Source organism: Podarcis liolepis (assembly GCF_965112155.1).
Source record: "Podarcis liolepis genome assembly, chromosome: 5".
In the NCBI taxonomy this organism is placed as follows: domain Eukaryota; kingdom Metazoa; phylum Chordata; class Lepidosauria; order Squamata; family Lacertidae; genus Podarcis; species Podarcis liolepis.
Window position 1 is genome coordinate 62,230,899 of NC_139556.1, and position 16,267 is coordinate 62,247,165.

Consider the following 16,267-nt stretch of genomic DNA (forward strand, 5'->3'; position numbering starts at 1 on the left):
TCAGCTTGAAATCTTGAGTAATATCACACAAGTAATATGTGAACTCAGCTTCTGTCTCAACAGCTTCCCAAAACTCCACCAAGATCTACAAAGTAATTCAGCTCATTCAAACTGGATTATGAATTGAGCTACTTTGCGGTAAGAACCTGTCCTATTTTTCTTTTTTCTTATTTTCCTCTTTTAAAAAAAAAGCTCTTTTGGTCTATGAATCAGAGTAAGTACCTTGTTTTTCTTTGAACTATCAAAAGCGATAGTCACACAAAAACTCATTCGCACATCTATTGCTGGCCACATTTCTACGAGTTTCTCTTGGGTTTTTTTGGAGGTAACCATCTGAAATGCCTGCTAAATCGAGGTGACCATGACAGGATAAACATGATATTAAAAAATTAGAAATAAACCGCTGGACCACAGGCAAAGACAGCTCCACTATACAGCCTCCAAATCTCTGAAAAGTTATCATCCTAACGAAGCCTCAAATAACAAAGTGAAAAGAGTCCAGTCCAACAGATTTTGCAGTAACAATAGTGTTAGTCAGGCATTCTGAAGCTATGGAGAGCAACTACAATGAGGGCACCCCATAAGGATGAACAAGGTATTCAGACTTATCATTATGTTCACACTCCAGAAGAGTGTTTTCCGGGGCTCTAAAATGTGTCCTGAGTTCAGAAGGCACCCAATTGTCCTCTAACTTGGAGGGTGAAGAGAATAACAAAGGACAAAGCAGCATACCCATCCCTCTGTGTGTGCATCTATTGCAATAATTTATCTACACAGCATCAGAACACCGGAGGGCTACTATTACTGCATAATCTGCAATTATGATGAACTATTTTCATTTTGTTGTTTGCGACACCAGACAGATATTCTTCATATTACTACTCATGGGGGGGTGAAGAGAATGGCAACAAGGGGGGACAGAGCTACCGCCCGTGCCCCCCTTGGATTATTCTTCTACCAGGCATCAGAATGCCTAGAGAGGGCGAATGTGTGAGCAGCCGCCAACAAAGCCCCTAATCCTGCACAATTATTTCTTCATACATTGTCGAAACCTTCCTTTTGCTGTTCATTCTCCTTAGCAAAGTTATGTGCGAAGACATGTGAGTGAATACATAGATGTCTTCGGTGACTGACTCACACAGAAAGACAACGAAAGGCCATTATGAATGGAAAAACCCTTTCTGCAATATTTTACCTCAGATGTGTCAAAAAGGCAGAATCTGTTTTCCATCAAATGTCACCGTATCTCTGTTGAAGGCTGTTCAGTTTCCTTTTCAGTGACCCCTGTTGAATAAAAACTCTTTTAGACAAGTGAAAGCAATCCTTTTCTTGAAGCTCAAGTTTCCCAGCATGTTCTATTACGAGCAGAATAGTATTCCAATTTCCAACTGAATTTACCAAATCACAACTACGAGTGACCAAAGCAAAACAAGTTGTTAGCTCAAGCTATTATTAGGCATTACAAAATGCTGCTTTGGTGCATTACTACCAAACACCGTGGGACTTAAAAGCTCATCTGAGCAGGAGTAAGTACTACTAAGCACAATGGGGCTTACTTCAGAATAGATGTAGGAATATAAGATTGCACTGGAAAGCAAGTTATGATGGGTCTACAAAGAAGCTGGCACAGGAACAGTGAGTCACTGTGGCATGCTAGTTTGCAAAGAAGCCATTTGTGCTATTAGGAGCCAACTTTGCGAGGGTCTTCAGAACAAGCCTGAATGACTGCCGGAGCATCAAGGAAAAGCACACCAAGGATGGCTCCTAGCAGGATGTTCACCCATCATAACAATAATCCCCAGCAAAACTCAGTAGGGTGGCCTTTGGGAAGACCCCTTTGAGAAACAACAATGCTCTGGTCCTATGTGTGCCTGGCAACTTGTTTCCAGGTGGCCATAAAATCGGACTGCCCTCTTTAACAGCCCGATCCTTTGCAAAGTTAGGCGAACCAGTTGCAGTCCGCGGGACAGGTAGCAAAGTCGACGCGGGACTGGGGCTGCACGTGCCCGCAAGACTGCAGCTCCCAGAGGGCTAACTTGGAGTAAAGTTAACCATAAGCTACCGCGGGTCTTCCTTCCAGCAGCAAGTAAGCACGGCCAGGATCGGGGTGCGAGATGGGACTTTTCGGCTCCCGCGCCGACCGAGTTGCACAAGCGAGCAAACTTCGGGGACTCCCGCGGAGGCGAGCGCCTCGACACCCTCTTCTTGCGAAGGGGACCCCCGCGCCTGCCGCCAGAGTCGAGGCCCCGCGCCAGAGGGGGGCGCTCTCCTCCCCGCGCGCAAACGCCCCGCTCCTCCTCAGCCCCGCGGGCAGGAAGCGGAGCCCCGACTCGGGGCCACGCAACTCACCCGCCTTCGCCGAAGACGTCCCGACGGGCCGCCGCCACCAGTCCCTTTCGCCTCCGCCCAGCCCTGCGCTCCAGCGAGGCCAGCGTCTCTACCGCGCAGCCGCCATCAACTCCGTCCCCTCTCGCCTGCCCGTCACGGCGACGGCGGGGCGCGGCTGCGCAGGCGGAGAGCGGAGAAGGGGCGGGCATTGGGAGAAGCCGGTTTCGCGAGGGGGCGCCGCCGGCAGGGCGCTCTTTTTGCAGACGCGGCTGGCGCTCAACGAAGCATCTGCTGCGTCCTAAAGCCCAGAGGCTGCAGGAGCCGAGGAGCCCGAGGCGCTGGTTTCTTTCTTTCTTTCTTTCTTTCTTTCTTTCTTTCTTTCTTTCTTTCTTTCTTTCTTTCTTTCTTCCCTTGAGAAAGTTTTTTTTTTTTTTAGTGCTTTTCCTTTCTTCTTATGACTAATGTTTTATCACCTGTTGCCTTGGTCGTTGGCGATTTTTAATTGCTTTTTGCAACATTGTTTTTGTCCCGTAGCAATTCGGGCTCCACAATAATAATAAAAAAGGGACTGCTAGTTTGCAATATTAGGGGTTAGAATTTGGGAGCTGGTCCGTTATAGAGCAGCACCCCCCTCCCCCAAATCGGGCTAAATTTAAAATGAACCTAGAACCAATGTAGTGGTAGATTTTTGAGCGGCTCCTTAAGCTGTGATTTTGGGCAATGGGTTGCCCTTTAGTATATAGATCACATGCAACCGGAAAGGACGAGATCTCTCAGCTGATCTCTCACGAACAGGGAGTCCAAAAGAAAGAAGAGGGGGGAATTCCTCGTCTTCACGTATCTGCTGCCCACCTTTTTTCCAGGCTTGACGAATCCTCTCCTGAGATAAACGATGCTCCCAAACTCTTTCGCGGGTCTGCATAAAAGGCGGATCTACACGGATCCTCATGGATCCTCCACTTTTTTAAAAATAATTCCAACAAATGCAGTGTCAAATCACACCTAGAAGGCACGCCTACAAACTGGACTATAAAAAACGTGGATCCAACACTTTGCCGCGCTGCAGTACCATAAAAACATGGATCCGAGGCACGGATCCTCATGAATTCATATGATTTTTATATTGAAACAAAATAAAAACACCATGCTTCTGTAGACCACATCTTAGTCTGTAGGAGGAACCAAAAAAATCACGCAACCACTGTTTCGTGTGGCCGCAATGGCGCAAAAACATGGTTAAAAAACACGGATCCTCATGAATCCTCATGATTTTTGCACTAGATCAGCCCAAACTCACTTTCAAATTACACATCATGTCCAGGGGCACAACATCCACCACAGAAATCACGGATCCATGGCTTCCTGGCCATACCATGGCCCAAACGTGGTTTTCAAGAACAGATCCTCATGGATCCTCACTCTTTTTGCATTGGACCAACCCAAACTCACTGTCAAATCACACATCATAGCCAGGGGCAAAGCCTACACCACAAAAAACTCAGATCCACGCCTGCCTGACCACGCCCTGGCCCAAAAACGTGGTTCCGAAGCACGGATCCTCATGAATCCTTATGATTTTTGCACTAGATCAACCCAAAGTCACCATCAGATCAAACATCATGGCCATGGGCACAGCATCCACCACAAAAATCACGGATCCACGGCTTCCTGGCGAAACCGTGGCCCAAAAACGTGGTTTTCAAGAACGGATCTTCATGGATCCTCACGCTTTTTGCATCGGGCCACCCCAAACTCACCATCAAATCACACATCATGTCCAGGGGCACAGCCTGCACCACAAAAATCACGGATCCACGGCTTCCTGACCAATCCAAGGACCAAAAACGTGGTTTTGAAGCACGGATCCTCATGGATCCTCACGCTTTTTGCACTCGATCAGCCCAAACTCACCATCAAATCACACATCATTCCCAGGGGCACAGCCTGCACCACAAAACACTCGGATCCACGGCTTCCTGGCCACTCCATGGTCCAAAAACGTGGTTTTGAAGCACGGATCCTCATGGATCCTCACGCTTTTTGCATTGGGCCAACCCAAACTCACTGTCAAATCACACATCATTCCCAGGGGCACAGCTTACACCACAAAAAACTCGGATCCACGGCTTCCTGACCACTCCATGGCCCAAAAACGTGGTTTTGAAGCACGGATCCTCATGGATCCTCACGCTTTTTGCATTGGGCCACCCCAAACTCACCATCAAATCACACATCATGTCCAGGGGAACAACATCCACCACAGAAATCACGGATCCATGGCTTCCTGGCCATACCATGGCCCAAACGTGGTTTTCAAGAACAGATCCTCATGGATCCTCACACTTTTTGCATTGGACCAACCCAAACTCACTGTCAAATCACACATCATTCCCAGGGGCACAGCCTGCACCACAGAAAACTCGGATCCACGGCTTCCTGGTCACTCCATGGCCCAAAAACGTGGTTTTGAAGCACGGATCCTCATGGATCCTCACGCTTTTTGCATTGGGCCAACCCAAACTCACTGTCAAATCACACATCATTCCCAGGGGCACAGCTTACACCACAAAAAACTCGGATCCACGGCTTCCTGACCACTCCATGGCCCAAAAACGTGGTTTTGAAGCACGGATCCTCATGGATCCTCACACTTTTTGCATTGGGCCAACCCAAACTCACTGTCAAATCACACATCATTCCCAGGGGCACTGCCTGCACCACAAAAAACTCGGATCCACGGCTTCCTGGCCACTCCAAGGCCCAAAAACGTGGTTCCGAAGCACGGATCCTCATGAATCCTTATGATTTTTGCACTAGATCAACCCAAAGTCACCATCAGATCAAACATCATGGCCATGGGCACAGCATCCACCACAAAAATCACGGATCCACGGCTTCCTGGCGAAACCGTGGCCCAAAAACGTGGTTTTCAAGAACGGATCTTCATGGATCCTCACGCTTTTTGCATCGGGCCACCCCAAACTCACCATCAAATCACACATCATGTCCAGGGGCACAGCCTGCACCACAAAAAACTCGGATCCACAGCTTCCTGGCCACTCCATGGCCCAAAAACGTGGTTCCGAAGCACGGATCCTCATGGATCCTCGCGCTTTTTGCATCGGGCCACCCCAAACTCACCGTCAAATCACACATCATGTCCAGAGGCACAGCCTGCACCACAAAAATCACGGATCCAAGGCTTCCTGACCATACCGTGGCCCAAAAACGTGGTTTTGAAGCACGGATCCTCATGGGTCCTCATGCTTTTTGCATTGGGCCACCCCAAATTCACCGTCAAATCACACACCATGTCCAGGGGCAGCGCCTGCACCACAGAAAACTCGGATCCACGGCTTCCTTGCCACTCCAAGGCCCAAAAACGTGGTTCCGAAGCACGGATCCTCATGGATCCTCACGCTTTTTGCATTGGGCCACCCCAAACTCACCGTCAAATCACACATCATGTCCAGGGGCACAGCCTGCACCACAAAAAACTCGGATCCACAGCTTCCTGGCCACTCCATGGCCCAAAAACGTGGTTCCGAAGCACGGATCCTCATGGATCCTCGCGCTTTTTGCATTGGGCCACCCCAAACTCACTGTCAAATCACACACCATGTCCAGGGGCACAGCCTGCACCGCAAAAAACTCGGATCCACGGCTTCCTGGCCAATCCAAGGACCAAAAACGTGGTTTTGAAGCACGGATCCTCATGGGTCCTCATGCTTTTTGCATTGGGCCAACCCAAACTCACCGTCAAATCACACACCATGTCCAGGGGCAGCGCCTGCACCACAGAAAACTCGGATCCACGGCTTCCTTGCCACTCCAAGGCCCAAAAACGTGGTTCCGAAGCACGGATCCTCATGGATCCTCACGCTTTTTGCATTGGGCCACCCCAAACTCACCGTCAAATCACACATCATGTCCAGGGGCACAGCCTGCACCAGAAAAAAACTCGGATCCACGGCTTCCTGGCCACTCCATGGCCCAAAAACGTGGTTTTGAAGCACGGGTCCTCATGGATCCTCACGCTTTTTGCATTGGGCCAACCCAAACTCACCATCAAATCACACATCATTCCCAGGGGCACTGCCTGCACCACAAAAAACTCAGATCCATGACTTCCTGGCGAAACCGTGGCCCCAAAACTTGGTTCCGAACCACAGATCCTCATGGATCCTCACGCTTTTTGCATTGGGCCAACCCAAACTCACCGTCAAATCACACATCATGTCCAGGGGCACAGCCTGCACCACAAAAAACTCGGATCCACGGCTTCCTGCCCACTCCATGGCCCAAAAACGTGGTTCCGAAGCACGGATCCTCATGGATCCTCACGCTTTTTGCATTGGGCCAACCCAAACTCACCGTCAAATCACACATCATTTCCAGGGGCACAGCCTGCACCACAAAAAACTCGGATCCACGGCTTCCTGGCCACTCCATGGCCCAAAAACGGGGTTCCAAAGCACGGATCCTCATGAATCCTCATGATTTTTGCACTAGATCAGCCCAAAGTCACCATTAGATCAAACATCATGGCCATGGGCACAGCATCCACCACAAAAATCACGGATCCACGGCTTCCTGGCGAAACCGTGGCCCAAAAACGTGGTTTTCAAGAACGGATCTTCATGGATCCTCACGCTTTTTGCATCGGGCCACCCCAAACTCACCATCAAATCACACATCATGTCCAGGGGCACAGCCTGCACCACAAAAATCACGGATCCACGGCTTCCTGGCCAATCCAAGACCCAAAAACGTGGTTTTGAAGCACGGATCCTCATGGATCCTCACGCTTTTTGCATTGGGCCAACCCAAACTCACTGTCAAATCACACATCATTCCCAGGGGCACAGCCTGCACCACAAAAAACTCGGATCCACGGCTTCCTGGCCACTCCAAGGCCCAAAAACGTGGTTTTGAAGCACGGATCCTCATGGATCCTCACGCTTTTTGCATTGGGCCAACCCAAACTCACCGTCAAATCACACATCATTTCCAGGGGCACAGCCTGCACCACAAAAAACTCGGATCCACGGCTTCCTGGCCAATCCAAGACCCCAAAACGTGGTTTTGAAGCACGGATCCTCATGGATCCTCACGCTTTTTGCATTGGGCCAACCCAAACTCACTGTCAAATCACACATCATTCCCAGGGGCACTGCCTGCACCACAAAAAACTCGGATCCACGGCTTCCTGGCCACTCCAAGGCCCAAAAACGTGGTTCCGAATCACGGATCCTCATGGATCCTCACGCTTTTTGCACTAGATCAGCCCAAACTCACCATCAAATCACACATCATTCCCAGGGGCACAGCCTGCACCACAAAAAACTCGGATCCACGGCTTCCTGCCCACTCCATGGCCCAAAAACGTGGTTCCGAAGCACGGATCCTCATGGATCCTCACGCTTTTTGCACTAGATCAGCCCAAAATCACCATCAAATCACACATCATTCCCAGGGGCACAGCCTGCACCACAAAAAACTCGGATCCACGGCTTCCTGCCCACTCCATGGCCTAAAAACGTGGTTCCGAAGCACGGATCCTCATGGATCCTCACGCTTTTTGCACTAGATCAGCCCAAACTCACCATCAAATCACACATCATTCCCAGGGGCACAGCCTGCACCACAAAAAACTCGGATCCACGGCTTCCTGCCCACTCCATGGCCCAAAAACGTGGTTCCGAAGCACGGATCCTCATGGATCCTCACGCTTTTTGCACTAGATCAGCCCAAAATCACCATCAAATCACACATCATTCCCAGGGGCACAGCCTGCACCACAAAAAACTCGGATCCACAGCTTCCTGGCCACTCCATGGCCCAAAAACGTGGTTCCGAAGCACGGATCCTCATGGATCCTCACGCTTTTTGCATTGGGCGACCCCAAACTCACCGTCACATCACACATCTTTCCCAGGGGCACAGTTTACACCACAAAAATCTCGGATCCACGGCTTCCTGACCATACCGTGGCCCAAAAACGTGGTTTTGAAGCATGGATCCTCAAGGATCCTCATGCTTTTTGAATTGGGCCAACCCAAACTCACTGTCAAATCACACGTCATAGCCAGGAGCAGAGCCTGCACCATAAAAATTATGGATCCACGGCTTCCTGGCAACGCCATGGCCCAAAAAGGTAGTTTTGAAGCACGGATCCTCAAGGATCCTCACTCTTTTCGCATTGGGGCTCCCCAAACTCACCATCAAATCACACATCATAGCCACGGGCACAACTCACAAATCATGAGTTGCACTACAAAAATCACAAAAATCCCCTTACCTGCACTGTTAATGTCACCACTGCAATATTATTATTAGAGCCGATAGGAGAATATATGACTACCGTATTTTTCGCTCTATAGGACACACTTTTTACCCTCCAAAAATTAAGGGGAAATGTGTGTGCATCCTATGGAGCGAATGCAGGCTCCTTGGCTTCAGCGATAGCAACACGAAGCCTCCGAAGCGCAGAGGGAGCGCTCCCTCCACGCTCCAGAGGCTACGTGTTGCTTTCGCTGAAGCCTGGAGAGCGAGAGGGGTCGGTGCGCACCGACCCCTCTCGCTGTCCAGGCTTCAGGGATAGCCGCCTGAAGCCTTTGGAGCACAGCGCAAGTTTCTGCTGATCTCCGAAGGCTTGTGGTAAGCCGCCTGAAGCCTGGAGAACGAGAGGGGTCGGTGCACACCGATCCCTCTTGCTCTCCAGGCTTTGCTTCTCTGGAGAGGCACTGCACAATGTTTCCTCTCTGCGCAGCGCCCCTTCAGTGAAGCTGGAGGAGAAATGGAAGGGGCTCTGTTTCTCATCCCGCTTCGCTGAAGGGGCGCTGAGCGGAGAGGGGGAGAATTTTTTTCTCCTTGTTCTCCACCTCCTATGGTTCGGTGCGTCCTATAGAGTGAAAAATACGGTATATATTGTACCAAGATATGGTTCATCTTCAAGAACAGATCAAATACATGCCAAAGTATTAAAGAGGAGAAAAAATATGAAACTGCTTACATACTGTCAACTAATATCCAGATTCAAGAAAGACTGTATGGCAAACATACAGTGAAAATCAGTGAAAAGATAGAATCTGAGTCCATCATAACAGAGTTCTACCTTCTGGGTAAAATTTATAAACTATTACTCAAATATGACACCAAGCCCGAACAAGCAAAACCTTATATGACAAAATGGATACAAAAATTTTAAGAGCAGTTCACAGTAGAACAGTGAGAACAATTATGAATAAAGGAATAAAATTTACTGCAAATTAAGCCCTAAAACAAAATTGTTACAGTGGAACCTCGGGTTGCAGACATAACCCGTGACTGAGGCACGTCCGCAACCCACAGCATTCGCATCCTGAAGCGCCACGTCTGCACAGGCACTGGTGCAATTTGGCGCTTCTGCGCATATGAAAGACCCAGTTCTCTGAGTGCATGTTCTGGAAGCTGGGCAATAGGGGCAGTACAGGATTCCTTTTGGTGTACTGACCTCCCCGCTGCTCCAAGGATTCCCTGCCCGAGCTGCTTCAGGTCATCGCGGATGTTCTCCTGGAGATACCTAGTTTGGTTGTCCTAGGGGATTTTAACATCCATGCCAACATGACCTTACAAGGGGCTGCTTGGGACTTCGTGGAAAGCATGGCCTCCATGGGGCTGTCCCTGAATAAGTCTGGCCCAACTCATAGTCACGGACATGCCTTAGACCTAGTGTTCACCAATAGTGACATGGGTGATATGACACTAGGTAAAAGTGAAACAAAAGAAGTGCCATGGTCAGATCACTTCCTGGTGCAACTGGACTTCTCCGTGACCCTTCTCCTCTGCAGGGAGGTGGGACTAATGCGGATGGTCCGCCCCCGCCACTTAATGAATCCAAATGGTTTCCAGAGAGTGGTAGGGCATGCTTTATCCCATGTTGATGGCCTTTCAGCTGATTCCCTGGTGGCCCGCTGGAATGTGGAGTTGACCAGGGCTATCGACTGTCTGGCTCCGAAGCGCCCTCTCCGACTGCATGGAGCCCGGACAGCCCCGTGGTTTTCTTCGGAGCTGCGGGTGAGGAAACAATCGCTGAGACGGCTAGAGTGCCAGTGGCAGAAAACTCATTCTGAATTGGACCGGACACAGGTTAGAGCTCAATGTCGAGCCTACCAAGTGGCGATAGCAACGGTGAAGAAGACTTTCTTCACCGCCTCTATAGCATCTACAGAAAATAGTAGCAGGAGACTCTTCCAGGTGGTTTGCAATTTAACGGAACCACCTTTACCACCGGGGCCTTGTAAAGACCCCAAGACCTCCTGCAACGATTTTTCAAATTTTTATGCAGATAAAGTTGCTCATATTCGGAAGGAGGTAGACACCACCGTGGGAGCAGGGTCGGGGCGAGAGAGTGCTAGAGCCCTGTCTGGTCAAGTTGCATGGAATCAATTTCAATCCGTTACCCCCGAGAATGTGGACAGGCTGCTTGGATGCGTGAAACCAACCACCTGTCTCCTTGATCCTTGCCCATCCTGGCTAATAAAAGCAAGCCGGGAAGGGCTGGGCAATGGGCTCTGCGGGGTGGTGAATGCTTCCCTCTGTGAGGGGGCATTCCCAGACCAGCTGAAAGAGGCGGTCATTAAACCGCTTCTTAAAAAAACATCTTCAGACCCGGCCAGTATGGCCAACTATCGCCCAGCCTCAAATCTTCCATTCTTGGGCAAGGTGATTGAGCGGGTGGTTGCTGAACAACTCCAGGCACGCCTGGAGGATGCAGACCATTTGGATCCCTTCCAATTGGGATTCAGGTCTCCTCATGGGACTGAAACTGCCTTGGTCGCGACAATCGATCATAACATCCTTCTGGACCGTCTAGAGGAGCTGGGAGCTGAGGGCACTGTTATACAGTGGTTCTGCTCCTTCCTCCTGGGCTGTGTCCAGAAAGTTGAGGTGGGGGATGAATGTTCAGACTTACTTGTGGGGTGCCTCGGGGTTCCGTCCTCCCCTCCATGCTTTTTAACATCTACAGGAAGCTGCTGGTAGAGATCATCAAGGGATTTGGGCTTGGTGTCCATCAATATGCGGATGATACCCAGCTCTACCTCTCTTTCAACTCAGAACCAGTGAAGGTGGTGAAGGTCCTGTGTGAGTGTTTGGAGGCGGTTGGAGGATGGATGGCAGCTAGTGGATTGAGGTTGAATCCTGACAATAATGAAGTTCTGTTCTTGGGGGACAGGGGGTGGGCTGCTGTGAAGGACTCCCTGGTCCAGAATGGGGTAACTGTGCCCCTGAAGGGCCAGGTGCACAGCCTGGGAGTCATTTTGGACTCACAGCTGTCCATGGACGCACAGGTCAATTCTGTATCCAGGGCAGCTGTCTACCAGCTCCATCTGGTACGCAGGCTGAGACCCTACCTGCCCGGAGACTGCCTCACTAGAGTGGTGCATGCTCTTGTTATCTTCCGCTTGGACTACTGCAATGTCCTCTACGTGGGGCTACCTTTGAAGGTGACCCAGAAACTACAACTAATCCAGAACGCAGCAGCTAGTCTGGTGACTGGGAGTGGCCACCAAGACCATATAACACATGGGAGAAATGTAATGTATTGCACTTGGGCAAAAAAAATGAGAGGCACAAATACAAGATGGGTGGCACCTGGCTTGAGAGCAGTACATGTGAAAAGGATCTAGGAGTCTTGGTTGACCACAAACTTGACATGAGCCAACAGTGTGACGCGGCAGCTAAAAAAGCCAATGCAATTCTGGGCTGCATCAATAGGAGTATAGCATCTAGATCAAGGGAAGTAATAGTGCCACTGTATTCTGCTCTGGTCAGACCACACCTGGAGTACTGTGTCCAGTTCTGGGCACCACAATTCAAGAAGGACACTGACAAACTGGAACGTGTCCAGAGGAGGGCAACCAAAATGGTCAAAGGCCTGGAAACGATGCCTTATGAGGAACGGCTAAGGGAGCTGGGCATGTTTAGCCTGGAGAAGAGGAGGTTAAGGGGTGATATGATAGCCATGTTCAAATATATAAAAGGATGTCACATAGAGGAGGGAGAAAGGTTGTTTTCTGCTGCTCCGGAGAAGCGGACACGGAGCAATGGATCCAAACTACAAGAAAGAAGATTCCACCTAAACATTAGGAAGAACTTCCTGACAGTAAGAGCTGTTCGACAGTGGAATTTGCTGCCAAGGAGTGTGGTGGAGTCTCCTACTTTGGAGGTCTTTAAGCAGAGGCTTGACAACCATATGTCAGGAGTGCTCTGACGGTGTTTCCTGCTTGGCAGGGGGTTGGACTCGATGGCCCTTGTGGTCTCTTCCAACTCTATGATTCTATGATTCTATGATTCTATGATTCTATGTCCTGAAAGACTTACATTGGCTCCCAGTACATTTCTGAGCACAATTCAAAGTGTTGGTGCTGACCTTTAAAGCCCTAAATGGCCTTGATGCAGTATACCTGAAGGAGCATCTCCACGCCCATCATTCTGCCAAGACACTGGTGTCCAGCACCAAGGGCCTTCTGGTGGTTCCCTCACTGTGAGAAGCAAAGTGACAGGGAACCAGGCAGAGGGCCTTCTTGGTTGTGGTGCCCGCCCTGTGGAATGTCCTCCCATTAGATGTCAAAGAGATAAACAACTACCTGACATTTAGAAGACATCTGACGACAGCCCTGTTTAGGGACGTTTTTAATGTGTGACTTTTTAATGTATTTTTATTTCATTTTTTGGGAAGCCACCCAGAGTGGCTGGGGAAACCCAGCCAGATGGGCAGGGTACAAATATATTTGTAGTAGTAGTAGTAGTAGTAGTAGTAGTAGTACTAGTAGTACTTTGTAGGATTTGAAAATCTTTATAGGTCTTTTAAATTTCTTATCTATCTATCTATCTATCTATCTATCTATCTATCTATCTATCTACCCCCTCCCCCGTTTCCCTTTCTGTACTTCCTTATCCTTATAAAATTGAATATATATATATATTTAAAATTTACGGCTCCACAGTTTTCTGGGTCGCCCCATATTCATTACCCAACCACCTATGCTGCTCATGGCCAGATCACTTTGGGGCACTGCCATGCTGTAAAAAGATTCTCATGAAGCACAGATCCCCATGGATCCTTAGGTTTTTTATGTTTGGTCACCCTGAAATCACTATCAAATCACACATGATGTATATGACCACAGAACGAACCAAAAAAAACCACAGAGCACAGCCAAGGAACAAAGACTATATTAAATACTTTAATCCTCATGGATCGGCATGATTGTTAAATGGGCTCCACCAAATTATATTGTAAGATCACACCAATGTCCATGGAATGACCAAAATACAAACGCTATCTGAAATGGTTCTGCATTAGCAAGAACATTGAAATAAAATGACATTCATATTCATAGCTTCCACTGTGAAGAACTGCACCTGGAAATTTTTGACACTGCTAAACCTCAAGAATGTCCAAGGCAGAGATTGTGATGATCTTACCTGTGAATGTAAATTATCAAACCAACTAGATGGAGACCACCAAAGTAACCATGAAAAACAATCACCTGTCTTGCGTCAATTCAGCTACAAATGGTTTTGGGACAAAAGTTGGTTGCTTTGCAGGGGTAGTAATTATAAATGGAGGTTTAACTGCAAGTTTTTTTGAGAACAGATTTTGTCAGTGCAAACTTTGAAATAGGGGGTTTCCAACGTGGTGCCCATGGGAATCATGTTGCCTGCTGACAGCTTTCCTGGAGTCCACCACGTGTTTTTAGAAAAAGAACAGGATTAGTGGTGAATTGTGCCCAGCATGACTTCAGATTGTTCATAGTACATTTGATTGACTACAGGGGCATATGAAGGGGCAGCGGGGTGATGGTGCCCCAGGGTGCCATGCTGGGGGGAGAGTGACAGTAAGGTCGCTGTACTGGCTGCCGCTCTTGCGGCAACTGTACAGGCAGCCCCTCTCGCAGCAACCGTATGGGCCATACGGGCAGCTGCTCTCGCGGCGACTGTACAGGCTGCTGCTCGCGTAGCGTCCGTAGAGGCAGCTCCTCTCACGGCGGCCGTACAGGCTGTATGGGCAGCCGCTCTCCTGGCGACCATACGGGCAGCCATGCATGCACAGTCCGTACAGGACATCATCCAGGACTTGTTACCATATTATAGCTGCCACAAAATCTATCGGCATGCCATCAGAACCAGGGAAGCCTTGCCAGTTGCAGCTCACACAGTTGAAGTGAAATAAAAGACAGAAGAGTAGATTGGGAAGAAAGTTCCCCAGACTGCAGGAAAAGATAACAGTAGCTCCAGCATCTGATTCAGTGCAGGCTGCTGAGGGGTTTGACTCCTTAAGATCACCAACTGACTATGAGACACCTGGAAAGCACTCAGCCTCAGATGACCTCCACTCCAAAAGGTGGGAAAGAGGATTTGACTTACCGTACTTGCCACTTCATGCAGATATGTCAAAGATTGCCAGTGCAAGCTCTGAAGAACTGTTTGAGATTTGGAGTGCTAAAGAAAGATGTTTTGATTATTCCAGTAAATGACAGAGAAGTCCACTGGAAACTGATAGTAATCATTTTTAAAAGGAATACCATGCTCTATCTAGATTCCAAACATGGATTGAACCACTCTGTGATTGATGCAATAACATCCTTCTTAGCATGTCTGTATGAGATGGATTCAAAATATCCCTATAGTTTTGCGGCTGATCATTTTTTGCACCAACTGATATACCCAGGCAAGGTACCGTAATTCCAGTGACTACGGTCCTTTCACACGTACCATTGCCCATCTGATTGCTTCTGCTGCCCAATTACAGTTCATACAAAAGGATATGGCTGCCATTAGACCCTGGATTGCAAAAGAAATAATACAGTACTGTGGGAAAACCTATTTTGAAGGACAAGACAAATATTTTCAAGTGGAAATTGATGCTGTTCCTCCCAAGAAGAGACAAATCTTGAACGAGAGTTACATTATTGTGTCTCGATCATGCCCAGAGGGATGGAAGGATACACTAGCCTATTGCTCAGATATCCTTGTTTGAAGGCTGCTGGTCACTATGTTTCTTGAAGGAAGGGTGCAGGAGGCCCAGTGGTGACCTAACTATGACTTACTGTGAAGGAAACTGCAAGGACTGGTACCACTGCTTTCGCATAGGCATTGATTCAAAAGATCTTCCAGAGGTTTTTGTGTGTCCAGACTGTCAATCCACTGTGGCCAAATAGATTTTGAAACTGCGAACTGTCATATTCCACAGGTTGGTATAATACAGCAAAATCCAAACATATAGTTTTCATCATCATGGCAGGGATGGTCCTTTTCCATAGAATTCTTATTTATGGAGTTAGTTTTTATATCCTGCTTTTCTCTACTTGAAGGAGTCTCAAAGTGGCTAAAAATCTCCTTTCCCTTCCACCCCCACAACAGACACCTTGTGAGGTAGGTGGGGCTGAGAGAGTTCAGAGAGAAGTGTGACTGGCCCAAGGTCACCCAGCAGCTGCATGTGGAGGAGCGGGGAAGCGAACCCAGCTCACCAGATTAGAGTCCACCGCTCTTAACTACTACAGTGGTACCCCGCAAGACGAACGCCTCGCGAGACGAAAAACTCGCAAAACGAAAGGTTTTTTCGTTTTCGAGTTGCCTCGCAAGACGAATTTCCCTATGGGCTTGCTTCGCAAAACGAAGCTTGCCCCGGGGACAGCGGGTCTTCTCTTTTGAAGCAAGGGGCTGCGGGGAGATAGCGATCTCCCTGCAGCCCCTTGCTGCAAAAGACGTCCGGGGGAAGCGGGGAAGATACTGGATTTTAAGTTACAGTTACATCTTTTAAAACAGCTGTCAGTATATCACACTGTATTCCACTTGCCTTCCAAAGGAACACGTGGCTCTCCCCACATAGCGGGTTAGGTTGAGACTGCTGATCCAAAGTAATCAGTAATTTTTACGGTAATTACAATCC

General features: G+C 48.8%; 1 protein-coding gene across 4 annotated transcripts in view; it reads right to left on the reverse strand.

The window, feature by feature from the left end:
- Positions 1-2,513, reverse strand: part of YEATS2 (YEATS domain containing 2) — a 39,462-nt gene extending 36,949 nt beyond the window's left edge. For all 4 annotated transcript variants that reach the window (XR_014526759.1, XR_014526760.1, XR_014526761.1 and 1 more), the window contains exons 1-2: positions 2,350-2,513; positions 1,196-1,284 (exon numbers count right to left, since the gene is read on the reverse strand). The gene's annotated coding sequence lies outside the window, so the exon portion shown is untranslated. The remainder of the gene's footprint in view (positions 1-1,195; positions 1,285-2,349) is intronic.
- Between the last annotated feature and the right edge of the window lie 13,754 nt (positions 2,514-16,267).